Here is a 20888-nt window from a genome sequence, read left to right on the forward strand (position 1 = left end):
CATGCCCCCCCCCCACCACCACCACCCCATGTGTTGAACGGTGGGTGTATAAGCAGTAAGCACCGATGTGTGTTTTGTGTGCGTGTGTGCAGGCATGTGAGTGTGGAGAGAGTGTCTGTCTATGAAGGGGGAGGAGGCTGCAGTTAGATCATAGCATCAGAGAGGGGAGGGGCGGCTCTGCAAATAGAGCGAGCAGAGTCGGCATGGCTGGCGACACTATGTAGAATTGCTTCAAGCCTCTTTTTAAGGAGACTAGGCCATATATATATATATATGTTCGGTGTGAGTGAGCATGTGTCTTTTTCTATAGCCTCTTCATCACTGTCTGTGTGTGCATGTGCATGTTTGATTAATTAACAGCCACGGTCACTGAAGAAGCTCCCTGTTGTTCTATTCTCCCCACATCAACTACACAATTGCCCCCACCCTCCTCCTCCATCCACCTGACTGTGATAATAAGGCACATGCAGGAGAGCGCGCGCACACACACAGGAACACACATCCTCACGAGAGCAGCAGGCTGTGAATATCACGAGATGAAGTGTGGACAGAGCAGACTCCGAGACGTGACGAGATGTACAGCCACCTTCCACCTGTAGCGGACTTTCTCTTCACAGACGCTGCTTTTCCATCCAGCTCTCCGCCCAGAAAATAAAATATGTCTGTTACAATTGGCTGCACTCTAAAAAGGACAAGTCTGGTTACATTCTATATTTTTTTATCAAATCATCAAAACATCAACATCAATAAATGTATCAAGCATTGTCTTTGTATCCAAAGTCTGCTATGTCCTATCCATCTGTGCCATAGAGCTCCATTATTGTTAAAAAAAATATGCAAATGAGCTGCATTGTTGCTGTGATTGACATGTTCCTTCATTACCATGAACATGGCCACTTCCGTTTTTTTTTCAGTAAATCCCACACACACCATCCCGCTGCTGTAAACACACATTAAATCACTAAATGCAGAGCTAAAAATAGTCCCCAACAAATACACGATTTGATGCTCTGGGACATTTAGCATTTTTAAAACTTTGAACTATATAACTGTGACTAGGGTTGGGCGATATAGCAACCATGAGTCCAGCAACCAGTGATTTTCCGCTATATATTCGCCCAGGTGTGTGTGTGGCACCAGACTCCATTGGGAAAAAAAATAATTTTACTTCGTGGCTCATCTTGAAAAACCTCATTCAAAGTGGACAAAAACAAAAGAAAACTCACCAAAACTGTCTTTCTAAGTCTTTCCAGTGTTCAAAGATATCACCAACTCTGCTTTGGTCCAAATAAATCCTTAATTCATTTGCGTTGATGATTTGCTGTTTTTGTTTAGGGATGAAAAATTCCCATCAGAGTCAGAGGTTTTGCCCGACCAGATATTTAGTTCACAATGAATGAGAAACAAAACAAAAAAACATTTAAAAAGCTGGAACCAGACAATATTTGGAATTTTCCCCTCAAAAGAAATAATGATCATGATGTTGAACAACAAATATGTTAATTATCTCAACAATGCTTCAAAGGGGATGGTATTAATGTATTCCAGGTAAAAAGAAGCTCTTACCATGGATGTAACACAGGATAATCCCGAAACATTCAATGAAGCACGGGAAGGGCAACGCACTGATTTTTGGCATTGTGGGTTTTTTTGTAGGTTGTTGTCAAAAGACATTGAACTCACAATATTTGCAGTATGTCCAACAGAACTAACACCTTTCAAACTATTCAAAGATGCAAACTTTGCCAAAAAGTGCTTGGACAGAAACAGTAGCTACTGACAGCCAACCAACAAGCAGAGAATTGCCTCACCGCTGAGATTTATCTTTTCACAACCACCAGCCATTAAAACACCTTTAGTGTCTCAAGTAAACAGATCACCTTACATCTCCCTCTTTCTCTCCAAGTTGGTAATCATCCATCTTTCTCTCAATGCGTCATTCTATTTATCTTTTTCTCATGTTTCTTTTTTTTAACCAGATTTCAGGTGAGACAGAGGAGCAGTGGTTTGTTTTATAAAGGTGTTACAGCCAAAACACACAGGGAACGGATGCATAGGCTGGGTGCAGTTTTTTGTTTTTCTACCTGCTGCACAGACCCAGTCTGTAGCGCGTGTCTGCTGCCAGCTTCACTGTTTGCATATTGAGTTTTGCTGAGTTTTGTGATAATGCAGTCGGTTCTGCAGGGTTTCTCACATTGCCCTCTGGTACAAAAAGGTATGCATCTTTTTTTATACAGTTCTATGTAGTTTTTACCTGTTGGAGTGCCGTGTAGAGAAAAAAATAATAGATGAGTCTTGTAAATATTGTTGAGTTGAGAGCTTCCGTTGTCAATGTGGCAGCCTCAACTGGATATAATGGACAAGCAACTTCCTGACCTATTTACTATCAGTTCAATCCCCAATGTGCAACTTTTTCCTTCTTTGTGACCTTCGGTTAAAGTTTGTTCCAAAGCCATGCGAGTTAAAATATTGATTTGCAGGCACTTTAACCCGACTAAGTTGCATTAGAAAAGTGGTCTGTGACACTTTGAGAGAGGGAGAGAGGCCTCAGTGTTACCCCAGGGTTTACGGTTACACAGTAAAGAGACTGTCTGAGAAACACTTGAAATGTAACAATGTCAACTGCATTGCCCATTCTTCTGCTGTGTAAAACCCCCCAACACCCCTGTGGCACTAAAACCAAAATCCTTTCTTTTGTGTAGCAACTGTGAAGCAGAGGACAGCTTGTGGAAAAATCAGCATCACTGTGTCCCTAACCCCTTAACTAGGACCTCGGTTTGTTTTGTTGGTAAATACAAACTCTAAATGCGCTCAAAAACAAACACACCCTGCAAAGTGTTTGCCAGAGCAGCATAATCGCACAGCAACAAGTTGCCCAACCCCTCCCCTAACTCCTACGACTGTATTTCTGTTCTTTTGTGCAGCTAAAGTGTCAGGAGAAAGGTTAAATGGAGAGCCGTCACAAATTAGTCCTGACTAGACAAGAGTTGAATATATGCGTTTCTGAGTAGTGTGGTGCCAAAAGGAAAAAGAAAATCGATAGAATACATAGAGCAGCAAAGCAAAGGATAGAATCTGTGATAACAAACAAGGACGTGTCAGCGTGTTAGCTCTGGAACCAGCCTCCTGGTTCACCAATTAAACCTTCTGAAAGGGTTTAACAATTTTGCACGTCATGTTGGACAGCAAATCTGTCCTGAGAAATGACTAAACTCAAGGTGAGACACAGAAACTATCAGGATTATAAACTGTGCGTCTACACATGAGTTCTGTGTCACGCAATACCTGCTGACAGCAAGAAGTCTTCCATCGAAACTCTAATTCAGTTCAGTGATTCAACTTTCTCCTGCCTAAATTATATCAAACTGTTTCTGTTTAACCTACAATATAAATTATGTTTTGTTGTTGTTAATTTAATGGTGTAAAACTTAAGTTCTTATCCATAACGTTTTAACCGCCTAATTTAAATTTGTGTTTTACAAGAGCGGTGAAAAGGACGCCAAAACCGGTGAATAAGCCTTGTGCTACTCTCGGCCCTAGCCGGACACCCGAACTCCTCGCCGTAAACACTGGGAGATGCTGGTCTTCCAAATTAACATCCGGGACCATATTTCAGTCCTATGCAATAAAATGACATGCTTTAATAGCTCCAAAATATACGGTCAAATCTTCTTAATTTCTAATTTACTAATTTGACATGTAAATGTTCATGTACAAATATAAAACTTCACTTGTATATTCTTAGAAATGTGTAAATCAAGTCTACTTGCACTTGGATGGCGATCACCCAGTAAAAGCAACACAAAAAGACCAGAAACTACGGCAGAGCAGATCCGTCCAGGGATAATACAGGCGAACGGCTGGTGATACACTTACGTTAAAACTGTTTCCTGTTTTACGACCCTTCGCTCTGCTTTGCAATAATAAAGTCCACTCCTAATAACAATGTTTTTAACTGATAAAATTTTGATATTTTCATTTGATGCTCAAAACAAATCGGTTCTGATGTCTATTTAGAATATAATTTACATGTTAATACTGCATGGGACCCTTTTGAAAATGTCCATATTAGTTTTTCCCGTGCAAAAATCAACTTGGACCTAAACTTTGGAGCGTTATTTTCCCTTTCTAACAAACTACCATGACATGTTTGATCCTAGTTAATGCCTTGGGTCATCTTCTTTCATATGATATCAGTATCTTTGTCTCTAAGGTTGAATATTCTGTGGGCCGGATGGGAAGCTTTGGCAGGTGGCCCGTAGGCCGCCAGTTGTCGATCACTGCCTCAACACATTCAGATAAAAAAAAGTTCCTCTTATAATTTTATGAAAGGCTATAAAATAACCGAAAACCTGCCCCCTTTTTTCAGAGTAGCTTATTTTCTTTTAAATAATTAAGATTTTACTGCTGCCTTTGCCCCTTTCCTTTTCCTATTATTTTGTACAGAATCATAGTCTAGGGTAATAAAGTAAACCGTACTCACTGCTTAACCTTGCTTACTTATTGATCACATGAAGTGGAATGAAGCGGATTCCCTCTGCTCACCATCACTAATAGTTTCTACAACTTAACCCCAAAGACCTGAACACAGGAACAAAAATATTGACCTGGTTCAACCTTTGCATTACGACGCAACACTGCACTGATACAGAAAGTAAATGCAAACACACATTCCTGACGGATTAGTGTTTGACGTTAACAAGGTAGCTGTCATTTTTATATGAAGTTGAGTGGGGAAATTACATGAAATATTTTTGTCGGAATAACTTCCCAGAACTGTAAAATCCAGCCTACTACAGCACAGTGTTTGCCAGCTGGAACCTTATGAATCTTTTACTTAAATTCTTCTTCCTGGATCTTATTTCATCATCTTACTGGTACCTGTTTTTTAAAATATATTTTATAACCGTGCTATTTTGGGCCTGTATGCCCGCTTAGCACCTGAGCACACCTGGCCAGTCGCTGTGGGAACAGACTTCCAGACGGTGCACACCAACCAGATCATGTGAAAGAGTTTCCCAACACTATATAACACTTTGTTCTTTGCTGAACAACACTGACCAGAACTAAAGGTCGGACTAAAAGTGTCCTCCAGGTAAATTATTAATGGCTTGTTTTCTTTTCCCTGCCCCTCTGCCCGTCTCCTCTCCTCTCTCTTGCTTTGATTGTTGTTTTCTCACTCTGCCTCCCTCTCACCCCCACCTTCTCCCTTGCCTCCACCCTCTCTTGTGTTCTCCCTCCCTCCTTTTCTCTGTGTAAGTCTAGTGTTGAGATGGTGTTATTTTTAGCCCTGGTGAGATAGCCCAGCACGGTCTCTCTTTCCCTAACACGTACTCTCCACAAGGCCTTTACTGGAGGCCTGTCAATGACGTGTGAGAGAAGAACGGTTTTCAGTTAACACATACATGTGCACAGTATGTGTTTCTACTGTGCATGCGTGTTTACTGTAGTAACCTTTAGCTGCTTTCATTCGAGTACACACTTATGTTCCTATAATAACAGACATCCACCCTTGTCAAAGGTACAATCCGTGATGCAAATGTAAATACAGGGCGGCACCACCACCTATACTCAAAACAGGATTACATCAGTAATGTTTGAATGTGAAAAACAGGCTGAATTATACAATAACGATGGGCTGACATTTCTTTGTCATTGAAATCAAGGTAGTGATGGTATGTAGAGGTGGAGATTTGGCTGATGCGATAAGGCCTCTTCAGTGTGATTGAGGTTGAAAGGTTTCATCTCCTGCTTTGATTTTCAAGATTGTCAGCCTCATCTTTCGCACATGCAATTTGATTTTCTTAATTATCTATGTGGCTGCCAGAGTCTCTGATGTTGTATTTGTTAACATACTGGTTCTTGGACCAGCTCACACAATGTAGAGAGATAAGTTTCAATCTTAGCCAGCGTTACTTAAGGGCCTGTCCACGCGTGGACGCGTTTTCCTGAAACCGCACTACTTTTGTATCGCTTTGGCCGACCATCCACACGCAGCCGGCGTTATCGGAGCCTGAAAACAGTATTTTTTTGTAACCACGTTCCCAAATGGGAAGATTTGAGAACCATAACAAACTTGTTATATCAGGTCAGATTATTATTTTAGCCGTTGTGCTCTTGTTTGCTAGCAAACTTGACATATCATTTGTATTTTCAATATTGGGTTGTGCTGTTAAAGTGCTAACCAGCATCTTAAGTCTCATGGTTTCCCTGAATACAGACTACCACCACCAGCTGGCATGGAAAGTTATTTCCTCTCATGCAGGTGCAGAACTTACATGCTAGTTGAAAGTCAGCTGTAGTTTCACAATCTTATAGCTTGTGGTAAGTCTACCGTGGATGGTTACAACATTATGGTCAAAATCCTTGATTCAGGATACAAACTGGATTTACACTTTGGGATCTTCTCTGTTCACAGCTCTATTGTTGAAGAGGATAATGCAGCATTTCGTCTATCACACTACTCCTGAATCTACTGGTGATGGCTTGATCAGCTCGGTGAACATCAGCTTCAGCTTTCTACATCTGCAGGCAAGCCGAGACTGTTCACCTGATGGTTACCTGAGTGGGAAGCCAAGTCCAACAGGAGATGATATTTCATCCTGGGCATCGTGTCTAACTTAGACACAGGAACATGCACACAGCGAGAAGCAGATGAAGAGAAGAATCTTAACGCAAAGAAGCCTTCCGTTTGAATAAAGGCTGATTTGTTGAACACCTAAAAATACACAAACAACAGCTATAAAAAGCTCTGAGAAGAGGAACACAAGGCGAACCGGAATCTTTGTCTCACATTGCATCAAATCAATATTTAAATTCTGGCCCCTTATCCTCTAAAGAAAGCATGCGGATGTCACTGTCTGTTTACTACGACTCGGATCTCACAGGACTAACAGATTCATTGTGAGGGAGGGAGGCAGTAAAAGAAAATGAGAGGGGTGGGGGTTAGAGAAGAAAAGCTGATTCAACAAAAGACACTCCCTCCCCTCTGCCTGAGCTGAGGCCGATGCACAGAGGGCTTCTTCCCAGCTTGGCAGAAACACATGGTGAAGGTTGTAACTCCGCTTATTCCCCCGTCCACAGCAGAATGTGAAATTCAGCAGTTTGCCGACAGCCTGAGCCTGCGACTTCTCTGCATGACATGTGCACGTTTTCAAAATCTCCTTAGTCATATGTGTCACTGAGCAGTCAAAACTTCTCTTACACAACAGTTTCATGGGGTTAAAGGCATTAATATCACATACTGAGGCAAAATGGGATCAATCCATTAAAAGGTTGCGGAGCTGAGAGTGTAAAGCCATTATTAAATGGGTGAGAATGAACAAATCAGTAATGAACATCACCAAAACCAAATATAGGAACTGTTTCATTAGTTTGATTATGTCAGTATTCATTTTTTGTAGACACTAGAAGCACTTAGCACCAGACCAAACACTTGTTGGGTTTGTGGGTAACTAATAAAGGTAGCAGGTGCATTAGGGACAGGTAATTCGCCAGGACACGTTTTTTTTTTTTTTACCTGGGCATGGCATCATGACATGTATGTTAATCTTGCCTGGCCAACAGATTTCTTTTGCCTGAGTACTACCCGAACTGAACTGGTGAATCAGTGGCCTATGTGTACCTTTTAGATTTGAAAGAAAACATTTTGACAAATAGTCACTACACTAAATGTAACCAGATTAGTCCTTCATTGTTCTTTCCTGGCTAATGTGGCTAACTGTGGAGGCAAAATAAAAAAACTCTGTTATCACTTGTAAACCTGCGTATTGACTAACACTGTAATGTCAGCAAGCACATTTCTGTCTCGGAGACTCTGTTATATCTGTTATCTGTTATATGTTGAAAATATGGACATCAAAAGGCATTAAAAGAAAGGTTGTAATCTACAAACTTCACATTTTAAGAGATGAATAGGTGTGTTTTCTGTTGTGTGCTGTTATCAGATACTCCAATAACAAAACACTTAATGGGCAAAACACTTAATTCAGTGCAATGAAAACTGAAAACATCTGAGGTGAGAAATAATCCATGACGCTGCTGAATTGTGGCAGCGTGGAAATGACTGACCCTGTGAACATGTACCATGAGGAAAAGAAACAGGGGAAAAGCCAAGTTTCTGCTACATTACCAACTTTCAACTTTCCACTTTCCTAAATCTCTATTATTATTGAATCCTAATGTTGTGTGCACCCACAGCGACCACTTGGTGGAACACTAATGGGGATCCAAATTAAGAATAAAGCCATCACTAATGTTATTGCTTATGCAAGATGCTATTGTGTACAGCATGTGCCAACTGAGCTTAACAGGAGGTATGGATAAACAAGTCTCTGTGACATCACAGCATCAACAGTGTGACCTCGGAGGGGTGGCGGTGTGGCAGCCAATCAGACAAAACCCGCCTGGTCGGTCGGCTGCTCCACACCAAGGTAACAAGGTGGGGGTAGCAGACCTTGGAGTGCTCCACCGCTATCATGAGATGAGTGATGCTGCTGTTAGTGACACTGGAAAGAGGAGCTCGTGGATGGAGATGGCGACGTGTATATATTTGTGTGTGTGCATGTGTGTGCGTGTGTGCGTGTGTGCGTGTGGGGTGATATAGGAGTTGTGGTGGCTGAGGGGATGGCAGGATAGGAGTGAATTAAGTTGAGAAGGTGGTCACGTAATGCCAGGTTCAGGCAGAGTTGAAGCCACTTGCTCGCTGTACTGCAGCTGGTAACATTTAACTCAACTCCTACCCAATAAATGTGTGTGTGTGTATGGGTGTGTGTGTGTGTGTGTGTGTGTGTGTGTGTGTGTGTGTGTGTGTGTGTGTGTGTGTGTGTGGGTGTGTGTGTGCACGTGCATGAGAATGAGCACCTAAAGCAGCTCTAAAACACATAAACTAGGTCTGGACTTTTACAATGGAAAAAGGGTAAAAAAAACAAAACAGAACTCACACCCTCCCCTGTGAAGACCCCTTTAATAAGCATCTATTACCTTACAGCAAGAAGAAATGTGAAATGAACTCCCCCCATACCCCTAAAATCCACCTCTCCTCTGCTCAGGGTTTACAAAAAGGTGACAGATTATGTTTTTCTTACTCTCTTTTAAACAATGACACGCATACATAACACACATCAGCCCTAAACCATCATGTCACTGACCACAAAAAGCAACATAATTCATCTCTCTGGTCCCCCTGAAAAGTTTGTGAAAATCCGGCTGAACTCTGTATGCACCCTGCGAAAGAACAAGCAGAAGCGGGTCCCACCCTCCAGCACACGGTGTCTTTTTGTGGTAGATTCAGGAATATGTATGCATGTACTTATATGTAACCCAAGCGGACAGTGATCTCCTGCTCTCTCGCCTTCATATGTTTGCAAACCAGCGATGTGAGTGGGGTTTCTTAAAACCCCCTTCACTGTGATTTCTGACACTCCCTGAAGACATTAGGTAAAAAATATTTGGTCATCCAACTCCCTTTGCTGCATGTCTCCCCCGCTCTCTCTACCCAACTTCCTATCAATCTTCAGCTGTACTCTCAAATAAAAATAGGTATATAAAAGAATAAATCTGCTCATGAATCCAAACAAAGAGATACTGACGGCTCATTTAGAGCTTTGGAGACCAAAACCAGCCTGCATGCAAGATTCAGGACCAAATTCTCTCTCTATCACTGCTACTATACGACAACCTAAAATGACTGATTGAGCCACTTTACTTTTCTTAAAAAGCTTGTAAAAACTTTTTTTATTCAAACAATGTGATTTGCTTCTCTGATTAATTACTGCAAAGTGAACATAACAATGTGATTGATCAATCATTGCCCCTTCTGCGGAATTAAATCCTAACTCATCCTGTCTCCTGGTCAATGACTACATTTACATGCACACTAATATCTCACTTTTATTCAGAACGTGACAACACTTCAAATTTGATACATGAAAGCAGCATATTGGATTTTCCGAATTAGGCGTCTTTCTCAATTTTCTGACATGGGTTATGCCGATATTATTCAGGGTTTAGAAGCATCTTTGGTACATGTATCCAATTCAGAATATGTGTGTTAATTGGGGTTTTTACCACAGCTTGTGGCAGTTTACGGTCTCCTGCCTGTTTGCGGCTTACAGTCAGGTCCGCGTGTTGCTATGGTTGTTGTACACAAACAAACTAGCCAACAGTTTATTAGACTAGAGTAGAGAGGAATTCCCAAAAGAAAAGCCCACATTTCTGATCGGAAGGAGAAGCACATCTCATTTTTAAGGACAAAAATTGTTGGTCAGTTTGTCAATGCTTGAAACAAATAAAAAATCTTGACCATAAGTATCACCATTTCAATTTTTAACTATCATTAAACCATGTTTGATTATAGCTCAGAAAAACTCATGGTAAGGTCTGGCAACAGTCGCCAAGACAGAGGCAGCAACTCTTTTTTTTTTGCTTCCTTGAGAACCTGGTAGATATTTTTCAGCCTTCAGAAAGTCTTAGTCTGAAGCGTAGCCATATCTTGGTTTTTGGAGCGGGAGAAACCTGAGCAAGGATGGTCACCCTGTCTGCAGAACATGAAAAATAAATAATCGCTGTTATTATTTAAATTTTTACGCAAACAAAACATGCTGCAAATTGTATTTGTGGTTTTCAATATAAAACTTGGTGTGTAACAGTACTTTGCAAACATTTTCAGCACATTTAAAAGAATACTGCGATCCTACTGATAACTTAGGTCACTATAATTGTGAGATTAAATTTCATTAAGTTTCATCTTAGCTTTAATTAAGGACCTGCTATAGCCTCCTAAAGACAGGCCGAGATTGATCACTGGCGGTCCTGCGGGATAGCAGACCAGGGGAGTTTCTACAGGGTGGCCTGGGGTGACCCCTAAAATCTAAATGGCCACCCCAGGCCACCCTGTAGAAACTCCCCTGGTCTGCTGTTCTAATAATGTTAATATCACAATAAGACAAATGTTAACCATGTTAGGATTTATATATGTATTATTCAGTGGCGGCTGCTGGTCTTTCAAGGAGGGGAAGCTAATTTTTCCAGTCTACATCATAAATATCTTTGTTTATTTATATGTAAATTCTACCCTTCGTTCCTTTTCAAGAAAATTATCTGTGACCTTGTCGTACTAACTGGGCGTCTTTTCCACAGACTTGACCGGTGTCCTCTCAATGGCCAGCAGAGCTAGGCTGCCTAAACGGCCTTGGCCCAGCTGGAGCTGCTGCGCCAGGCTACTGTGAAGTGTGACCACCTGTGAGTGTGAGTGATCGTGACGGGGGGGAGAAGCTCCGCAGCTGCCGCTGCTCCTTGTGGAAAGAAACCGCAGAGTGACAGAACAGAGTCTCCAAACACAACGCTAGTCGTTTTTAACAAAGACAAAGACGCTGGGGATCGGTTAAGTCTCCGGATCAGTTCAGAGCAACGGAATGAAAAACTTAGAAAATGCTCCGCTGGATGTTTGTACTTCAAGATCGCTGATTCGCTCATTTAGCTGTCAATCAAAAAAATATTCCGCCTCAGACAGCTCATCCAATCATCATGCAGAAGCCGAACGTTCAGGCCAACCCACTGTCCCATAGACCCCCAGAGACGCTGAGCGTCCGATTGGTGGCACAAAGTCCAGCATTTATCCAATGAGCGTCTAGTTTGGCTGCAGTGGAACAACCCGCTCTACACTTCTCATTGAAGTCCGTAGAAGCTGAGCATCCAACTGTGTACAGCGCTGTGGGGATGAATGAGAAGGAAGTTGCGCCGGTTACCTGTGAGAAGTAGCTGATTCTGAACAAAAGATGAAGGCTTTCTAGCACGTATTTAGTCAATAAAATGCATATTTCACCACTTTTTTTTTTGGTGAGATTTTAGTGGAGGGTGAGTTTCCCTTGCAGTCTTAGAGCAATCCCCACTGGTATTATTACAAATGATATGATACTGTGCACCAATACTGATGACTCTTCTCCGATTGCATTTTTTTAAAAAGATGGCTATAGAAATAGCACCACCACTTTGGCTGTAATAGCTCAACCACCACTGGATGGATTACAGTGACATTTCATTCATGGTCCTCAGAAGATGAACCTGACTTTAATGATTCCCTGACTTTTCATCTCGCACCATCGTGACATTGACATTTATGGTTTTGAGTGAAATGTCTCAACAACTATTTGATGGTTTGCTGTGACATTTGGTTCAGACATTATGTCTCCCTCTGGATGAATCTTAATGACTTTGGTGACAATCTGACTTTACATCTAGTGCCACCATCAGGGCAAACTTTTTTTAATTTGTCCAATACTGGTTTATGACCAAATATCTGCAAAACTAATGACATTCCCACTAGCCTCAGGCTGTAATTTGTGCTTAGTGCTAATTAGCTAATGTTAGCATGCTAACCTGCTAAACTAAGCGGTTGAACATGGAAAACATTATACCTGCATTACATCAGCAAGTTAGCATTGTCATTCCGAGCATGTTGCCATGCTAGTATTAGCATTAAGCAGACTCTCTAACATCTTGTTTTCTCCATTTGCCCTTTAGAGCTACAATTACGGTATTCATGGGCTGACGTGCCTCAAAACTGAGGTTTTCTGACACAAATTGTGACCAAAATTTTATTTGACCCAGTTCCGCACACTAAAACATTCAATGAACCTGCAAGATTGCTGCCATCACAAAATGCATTGGGGTCTTTAAAAAGACACAATGTGTGCCATACTGAGTCCAGTCAGCGCCGGCAAACATGCAGCAAAGCCCCCGAGGGATGCAGCAGCCCTCTGAGGAGAGGAGAGGAGAGGAGAGGAGAGGAGAGGAGAGGAGAGGAGAGGAGAGGAGAGGAAGCCCCAGGTAGCCTCACAGCAATGCACCATTAGAGAAAGGAAAACACAAAGCCAAGCTCTGCTGCTCGCTTCTTCTCCAGCCACTGTATCCCTCTCTCTCCCACTGACCGGCTAAATATTTTATCAGCTGGCAAAAGAACCTACAAGCCCCAAGGCCAGGGGTTCTTTTTTGTTTGTTTCTTTATTGAAGAAAGTAAGTGTATTTATGTGGGTGTATTTATGTGTGTGTGTGTGTGTGTGTGTGAGAGATATGGGGGGGGGCAGAAGAGAAATGCATTTGATTGGTCACTTTGAAGTAGTTTTTCCTCTTCCTCTCTGCCTCTCTCGCTCTCCGTGTGCATCCTATGTGCAGCACACTGCTCAGTTCAGAACTGGATGAACGACCTTGAGCAGGCGCACGAGGCTGTGTTGCCATGGCAACGAAGCCTCGCGCAACCAGTAACAGCTGGATGCAACAGCACTCCCTGAATTTTAGCGGGAGTCGCCACGTTAATAAAACGACTCTCCACGTCTCCTCCCCCCTCCTTTCCACCTCACTATTTGCCTCCCCTCCTTCATGTGTCTCTCTCTCTCTCTCTCTCTCTCTCTCACTCACACACACACACACACACACACACACACACACACACACACACACATTTACCTGTACTAACACAAAAGAAAACCATGGTTGTACAAAGACAATATGTTTTATGTTAAAATATAAACTTGTTTAGCTGCATTGTTACGAGTCAGACCTAAAGAACAAAAAGACCATGGGCAACAGTGAACTGCATACCGCGAGAACGAAACATTGCAGAAGACAAAGACTAGAGGAGGAGAAAGAGACGGAAATCAAGAGTGAACCACAAGTAACAAAACAAGACACAGAACAGGGAGAAATGCATTGAGATGGACACTTGACATTCCTCTCACAGAAGAAAAAGCTCTCAGAAAAATAAAGCAGCAGAGGACATGAGCTGCACTGAAGCATTCAGGGGAAAAAAGGAAACAGACGAAACACAGTCGACAATCGTTCCAATGGTGCATCAGCTCATGCTTGTTTGATATTTAGTTACATTATCACACACAAATGTATCGATTACTTTCCAGCTCTTCAACTCCAAAAAAAGTGCATAAAACCAAAATACATTTTTCTACTGAAATGACACATAGATGAATTTGTGACTTAATTTCTCGATTCGTCAGATAACACAAATTAACTGACACAACTCTTAGATCAATTTCAGACCAAAGCAAGGACATGACCCATGTTTGCTGTTAGTCTGAATGGTTCAGTTCCTATTGCTAAGTGACCTGGTTTCAAAACTCGCTCCAGGTCGGGACCATACAAACATATAAAGTGTAACCATTTAACATATTAGGAAGTATTTTTATCATCAAAAAAGGTGAAAAAAAAAGGGTGATGATATTTTCAAATTGCTTGTTTTGTCCGACTAAAAGCATAAAACCTAAAAGATTAAAAATAATAATAGGCAATTGTTGGATTAAACAATTAATCAATTATCATTCTAGTCATAGTAATTTCACATACATGAATGCATGAATTTACATTATGCGTGTCATATATATACATATTTTTTGATGTGAAAGGAGGATATATCAAAGCGGGTTTCATATATTTGTATGATTTAATTTGTGCTTAATCCAAGATAATTTAATGATGGGATGATGACTTTTGACAGTTCAGTTGTTTTTTTTTATCATAAAGATCAGTATCAGATCAGAATTTCACAATCGGTGCATCCCTACTTCGCAGACTTGGAGTGAAATGTGTGACAAGAATAGATTCTCTTTTTCTGCATGAAAATACATCAAATATGCCACCAAGTCATTTTTTTCCCCCGTTGATCAACCATGTATGGAGAAATCGCGGAACAGTCAAAAGGCTAACACTGATTAGCTCGGTGAACAGCTCCAAACTGCATGTTTGAACCCCTAATACTGCTCGAAATAACACCAAACCTCTCCCTACACAGAAAACGATCACCAACAATGTAGTTAGTGAAGCCGGAGTTTATTAAAAAAGACTGCTTTACGTTAAGTCTGTGCCTTAACAGTAGGTCCATGTTGTAAGCTTTACTGACATGTAAAGAAAGAGATTTATTCAAGCTCAGGTATAAATTGTAAGTATAGGGATATTGTTAATGTAACTACACTTACAGACCCATGGCCATGACCACATGCTAATGAATGACAACCATAAACATTGTGGTGTCTATTTTCTGTGTCTTACACATGGTTTTGTGCGTGTCACATGTGGTACTTCTTACTCACACTGCTCAAGGAGACCCAAACTGTTGCTTACATTTAACAATAATTTCTAGAATCATAGTTTCTCACGAAAGGTTTTACTGCATAGTTTTCAGCCAATTTCTTTAAATTGTGTAAACCAATAAAAATGCAAATCAGTGTAGATACTGTTTACTTATGCCTTTAGTCAATGTTCTTCATTGTTAATAACTCTTTAGCTAGCCACTTCAGTGTCATCTCTGCTGTCAGCATCAGTGAGAAATGAGTCAAACCCCCTTACATTTTTATTAGAATAGAATAGAATAGAATAGAATAGACTTTATTGATCCCACAGCGGGGAAATTCACGTGAGCAGTAGCTTACACACACACAGACAGCACAGACCCTCAGTTTACATAAGGTAAACAAAGATAATTAAAAATAAAATAGAAGATAAAAATAAAAAATAAGAATAGAAAATATACTATATACAATATACAACAATTTACACTATGTGTCATAAATATGAAATGTTATGTTGTTATGTTATAATTATCCGTGAGGGCTCCGTTTTCCTTTTATACAATCTGTGACTTGGGTTTCTCTGGGATGAGTTGGTTTTGGTATGTGTTTTGGTTTTATTTTAGAACTCTACCCTAACCTTATTAGAATATGAGAGAGAAAAAGATGAATGCATCCGGATACATGCAAAAATTTGACATAAATAAAAAAACATATCTGGGCTCAACACTAACTTTTATAAGTGGTTGCCAGTCTGTCAACCAGGCATACGCTTTTGGGAATTTGAGTAATTAAGATTATTTGCATCAGCTTAGAAGTCCAAGTCCACCCTTACTTCCTGGTGAACAAAGTACTAGTAGTAACCAACCATTCCTGTCGAGTCCTGCTTAAAGCTGCTCTAATCAATATTTTGACTATGGGTCACTGTGAGTAATGGAAAAGGGGTTGCTATTGGTGACAAACCCACAGTTAGCATCTTTCAACATCTTTTTGATTTACAACCCCCCAACTTTAGAGGCCAAAATATCCCAGATACAGGCACAGCCATCTTGTATCCTGCCCGATCAATCACAAGCCAATCACCACAGTCAATCATGACGTTTCACCCCACATTTATAGCATTCATTTACTAAATAAAACTTTTCAGAAAAATTGAACAGACATCGGTTTAATGTGTATAACAACCTAAAATAATAATCATGTCGTCCATCTTTGCATACAATCTGTTTTTGATTCACTCTTAAACTAGCAGCAGGCAGCCATCTCCAGCAAAATGCTCTGATAAATGGATTGCCAAGACACAATTAGCAAAGAGTTGGTGAACATGGTGAAGCCTTTAGCAGCTAAAGAGTCCGATAATTCCCCAAGGAGTTGGTGGAAACCAGAAACAGAGGTAAAAGAAGTAAATATTGGGCTATAAACATGACAAAGAAAATTAAACGTTACTGTTGCTCCAAATCTGCTGCATTTATAAATAGGCAACTGCTAATATGTTTACCACATCAACTTATAATATGTTAGTGCTGTGGCAAAAACAAGTTACAATGTTAGCAGTCATAATGATCACTCAGCATATGAAAAATATTTATTAAATTAGTTCTTTCAGACGCCTCTGTAAGAGAAAAGATATTGCAGGTGGTGTCAACACTGAGACATTTTGTGTGGCACAAACATTTCTTCCTGTATCGTCTTGACTCATGAAAGCATGTCAGCTTCCTGCACAACCACAAGACCATCATATCCAACACACACAGCACGTACACCACTACTGACAAGATCAGCACAACATACAAGGGAATAAACAAAGGAAGTAACATTTGTATTATTAGAAGTATACTTTTTTGTTTTAGTTTGAGTGTAAAGAGACAGGAGAAAGCTATCTATATCAAACAAATCAACAATAAGGGTAATTAAGATCATCTTTAACACTTGAGGATGTACTTACATCTTTAATGTGAAATAAATTAAACTCAAAGCTTTCAAAAGACACTGTGAAGGACTTCCATTGATAGTTAAGTGGAAAGTGGTCTTATGAGCCTTGAAAGCAGCCAGGATGTCTTTTTTTAACGGGATGTAGATAGTATTTCTGGTTTCAAACCGTTAGCTGTACAATAAAATAGAGCTGATTTGGTTGTCAAAGCTAAGACCAACACATAAATCCCACACCTACCTCCAATTCATTATAGCAAGAGAAGCAGCAAAAAGTGTCTCTAGATAACTTTACAGGTGGAAAAATCCATCTCTGATGCTTTTGGCTACAGAGGAGAGCAATACATGTTGGTAGATATTGACTTCATATATGCAAAATCATACAAGTTAGAACTCTGTTTTTGTGTTTTGCCTTAAAAGGTTGATCCAAATGTGGTCTTGAGCATTACCTCCGACTCCAAGAAGCTCCAACTACATTAATTTGTGGCTGTGGAATAACATTATAGTAGCACTTTCTCCAGTAAAAAAAAAATCACAGCTTCTAAACCAAAAAATACAGAATCGCTCCAGCTAAATGAGACCCAAATTGTACAACATCCACAACTAAGACTACAGCTTTACCTGACATTGGGAAGTCACAATATGAGATTTTGATATCTCGATTATTGGTCATCATTGGGGACAAACCTATTAAGACCACATCAAATCAGGCGAGGGTGTATCCACCGCTCCGACTGGAGATGCCCGAGTTGAGGACAAAAATGGGAAACATAATTTTTAAAAAGACCCCTCCTCCACAGAATGAGAGCTGGTGAAGATTAATTCATCGTAAACACATCCTGACACATGGGAGAGGGGCCCCGACAACAACAGGACAACAGTTCAGCTCACTCCACTGAGTTGGGGGAGGCAGGAGAGAGAGAGGGAGAGAGAGAGAGAGAGAGAGAGAGAGAGAGAGAGAAAGAGAGAGAGAGAGAGAGAGAGAGATGCCGCAGAGAGAGCAAAGAATGTGATCCGTAAAACTTCTTGATTCCACAAAATATTTTTTTTTCAAATCACAGAGCAGAGTCGAGGAGGGCAGAAACAAGAAGAGACACAAAACACAAAAAATGGCAGGTAGAATTCCAGCAAGAGGCTCCACCTGAGCTCCTCCCCCTTTACGGGACACACACCCCTCCCTCCCTCCTCCACACACAAATACACACACTCACACACACACAAACAGAGCTTCCCAGGCTGGTGTGTGATGTCCTGCCTCTCGCTCGCTCAGCCTCGTGAGCCCTGCCCCCAGCGCCTGACCCAGTCACCAGCATCCCCTGCTAACCTCTGTCCCCTTTTTTCCCATTCAGCAAACATCATGCATCACTGTCACCCTCCTCCTCCTCCTCCTCTTCTTCGTCCACACATTCATCCCACCATCCGCTTAGCGAAGACCCCTCACGGGTCCAAGCAGCTCGCCCACACCCCTCTCCCCAGTCCATGTCCCCTCAATTCCTTGTAAGCAGGTTGTAGGCGCGTGTCGGCCCGCGCGTGTGCAGAGACTTGGGCCACAGAGTAGACTGTAAATCTGTCAGGAGAAAGCTGCAATGGAACAAGTGAAGGGCTTCTCATCACCACTGACCCTCCACACGGGCGGCAGACAGACAATTCGGCCATAGAAGTGAAACCGGTTGTAAATTAAAACGAAAAGTCAATGAGTAAACAATGAATTGCCAACCATTTTGATAACCGATTCATTGTAAAACTCAAGGTTGACAAACTATAAATCGATTGAAAGCAGAAAGAATAGTGAGACAACAACCTATATCACAGAGACAATATTTTTTTAGTAAGAATGCATAAGAAATAGAGCAGTAAAATAAACAGAATAGGCACAGCTCCCGGTACATTTTTGATCATGTTCTTGCCTTTGTAAATGATTTCAGAACTACTTTTGCTAATTCGGACTTTCTGCTTGTAAACCTTTTAGAAGAAAATAGGTTTGCGTGCATTTGTGCGTCGATTTCATACAAGAGATGCTTTTAAATGTAATTTTTCCATTTAAAAAAAATTACAGTCATCATTCTCTGGTTTCAGCTGCTCCAATGTGAGTATTTGTTGCCTCGCTCTGACTTTCACCACCGTAAACTGAATACCTTTGGGCTTTTGGCTGTGGTCAGAAAAAAAATATGACACTTGAAGATGTCAATATGGACTCTTTACTATTTCCCCCCACATTTCATAAATAAAAATGCTCACACACTAATCGATAATGAGAAAAAATAAGCCTGATTCAGTCACAAAGCAACCTGCTCTAAATTTAACCACTGACCTCCATGTAATTAACTCAACCTCACATCCTTCATCCGTTCACACACAAAAACCATCTGCATCTCTTCCATTCAACTACTGTTTACACACACGCGTACTGAAGAGTAGACTGCTATTATCCAGTGCGAGCAGGTATTATCATAGGGCTCTGGTGTCATGCTCAAGGACACGGTGCGTCTCGTGCACACACACACAAACAAACACACTGCACTAGCTGGCTGTTTTCAGGGATCAAAACCGCGGACCTTCAGGGTGACATGACAGCGTGTGTGTATGCACGGGGCCACGTTGCTGCCCCCTGCAGATATACAGTGAGACACGTTATTAAGGATGAGGCAGATGACAGGAGGGGGGTGTATGAAGGAGACCTAACGAGCTCAGCGACCATTCACCTCACACATTTATAGGCAATGCATGCCCCTATTCGGTGCAGCGACTTGCACACTGGAGACAGGCAGCGCACTTTTTTTTTTTTTTAAATCATCGATCAGCAGTCGGGACCCGGTCAGGCTGGCTGACACTCAGCATCGCCTGCCTCTTTCTCGCGTGGCATGTTTGTAGTAACAAGCACAGTAAAAACACACCGGTGTCCTCTTTAAAACATGATGCATATGACACGCAGTGGCATGCTCTCGATCAACAAACATTTGGGATCAGACCCTCTCACGTTCACATGAGCGTCAGGCTCAGCTGTTGTACAGTTCCCTACACCGACAATCGCGGACATGCGAGAGAAAATAGTTAACTATCGCCGTGTTTGTGCGTGTTTAAAGCGCGAGTGTCCAACTGTGTGTGCTGTTCCTCCGAAAAAAACTTCCCGACGCTTTGTGGAAACACTTCTGTGATCCCACCGGCTTGTGCGTAAACTGGCTTTGCGTGATCAAGTTAAGTTTATAAAAGAACAAATACATATTTCTGGTTCATTCATTTTTGCAGCTGACAACCAAACAAACAAACAAACAAGACATGCCGCGTGCACTTCACCACGGTCACGGACAGGTTAGTAAATCTCTTGCTGTCATGTACTAAATGACCATGCACTGTGCCCTCCGCACCGTAGCGATGCCAATATTGTGTGTATGCGTGTGTGCCCCGACGCTGGGAACATAAAGTCACTACATTTCCGTCCTCTATCGTAGTGCAAAGCAAATGCAAAGTCGCGTTGAATAAGCTGGGTGTTTGCAAACACGTTGCACGAGCTTACCTTGTGGACGTATCGCTCAAACCGGATCGATAATTTCTTCTTTACACCATTAACTCTCCGCCATCTTCGGCACTGTTTGTTTAAATGGGAAACACTCCCGAAGCCCCAAGAAGCCAGTTCTGTAAGTTGAGGCGACGCGGGGGCTTCTGGGTAAAGGAGTTCGTTCGAATGGAGCCGCGCGTTCCAGCTGCGTAGTCCAACCCCGGATACGGACTACAGGCAGAATCCACCACCGCAGGGGGGCGGAGGTAGAGGTGGCGGTGGAGGAGGTGGGGAAACTGTCTGTCTCGCAGCCTACAGACGGATGTCAGCGACGGTACCAGAGCCGAGGGAGATGACAGGGTGTGTATTTTCAGTTAAATGAAAAGCAA

General features: G+C 41.6%; 1 protein-coding gene across 1 annotated transcript in view; it reads right to left on the reverse strand.

The window, feature by feature from the left end:
* The window catches only part of LOC310951646 (nuclear receptor coactivator 3-like), a 60576-nt gene extending 39973 nt beyond the window's left edge, over nucleotides 1-20603 (reverse strand). The window contains exon 1 of the mRNA XM_083919968.1: nucleotides 20518-20603. The gene's annotated coding sequence lies outside the window, so the exon portion shown is untranslated. The remainder of the gene's footprint in view (nucleotides 1-20517) is intronic.
* Between the last annotated feature and the right edge of the window lie 285 nt (nucleotides 20604-20888).

The sequence above is a fragment of the Echiichthys vipera genome, assembly GCF_963691815.1.
Source record: "Echiichthys vipera genome assembly, chromosome: 9".
Lineage (NCBI taxonomy): Eukaryota > Metazoa > Chordata > Actinopteri > Perciformes > Trachinidae > Echiichthys > Echiichthys vipera.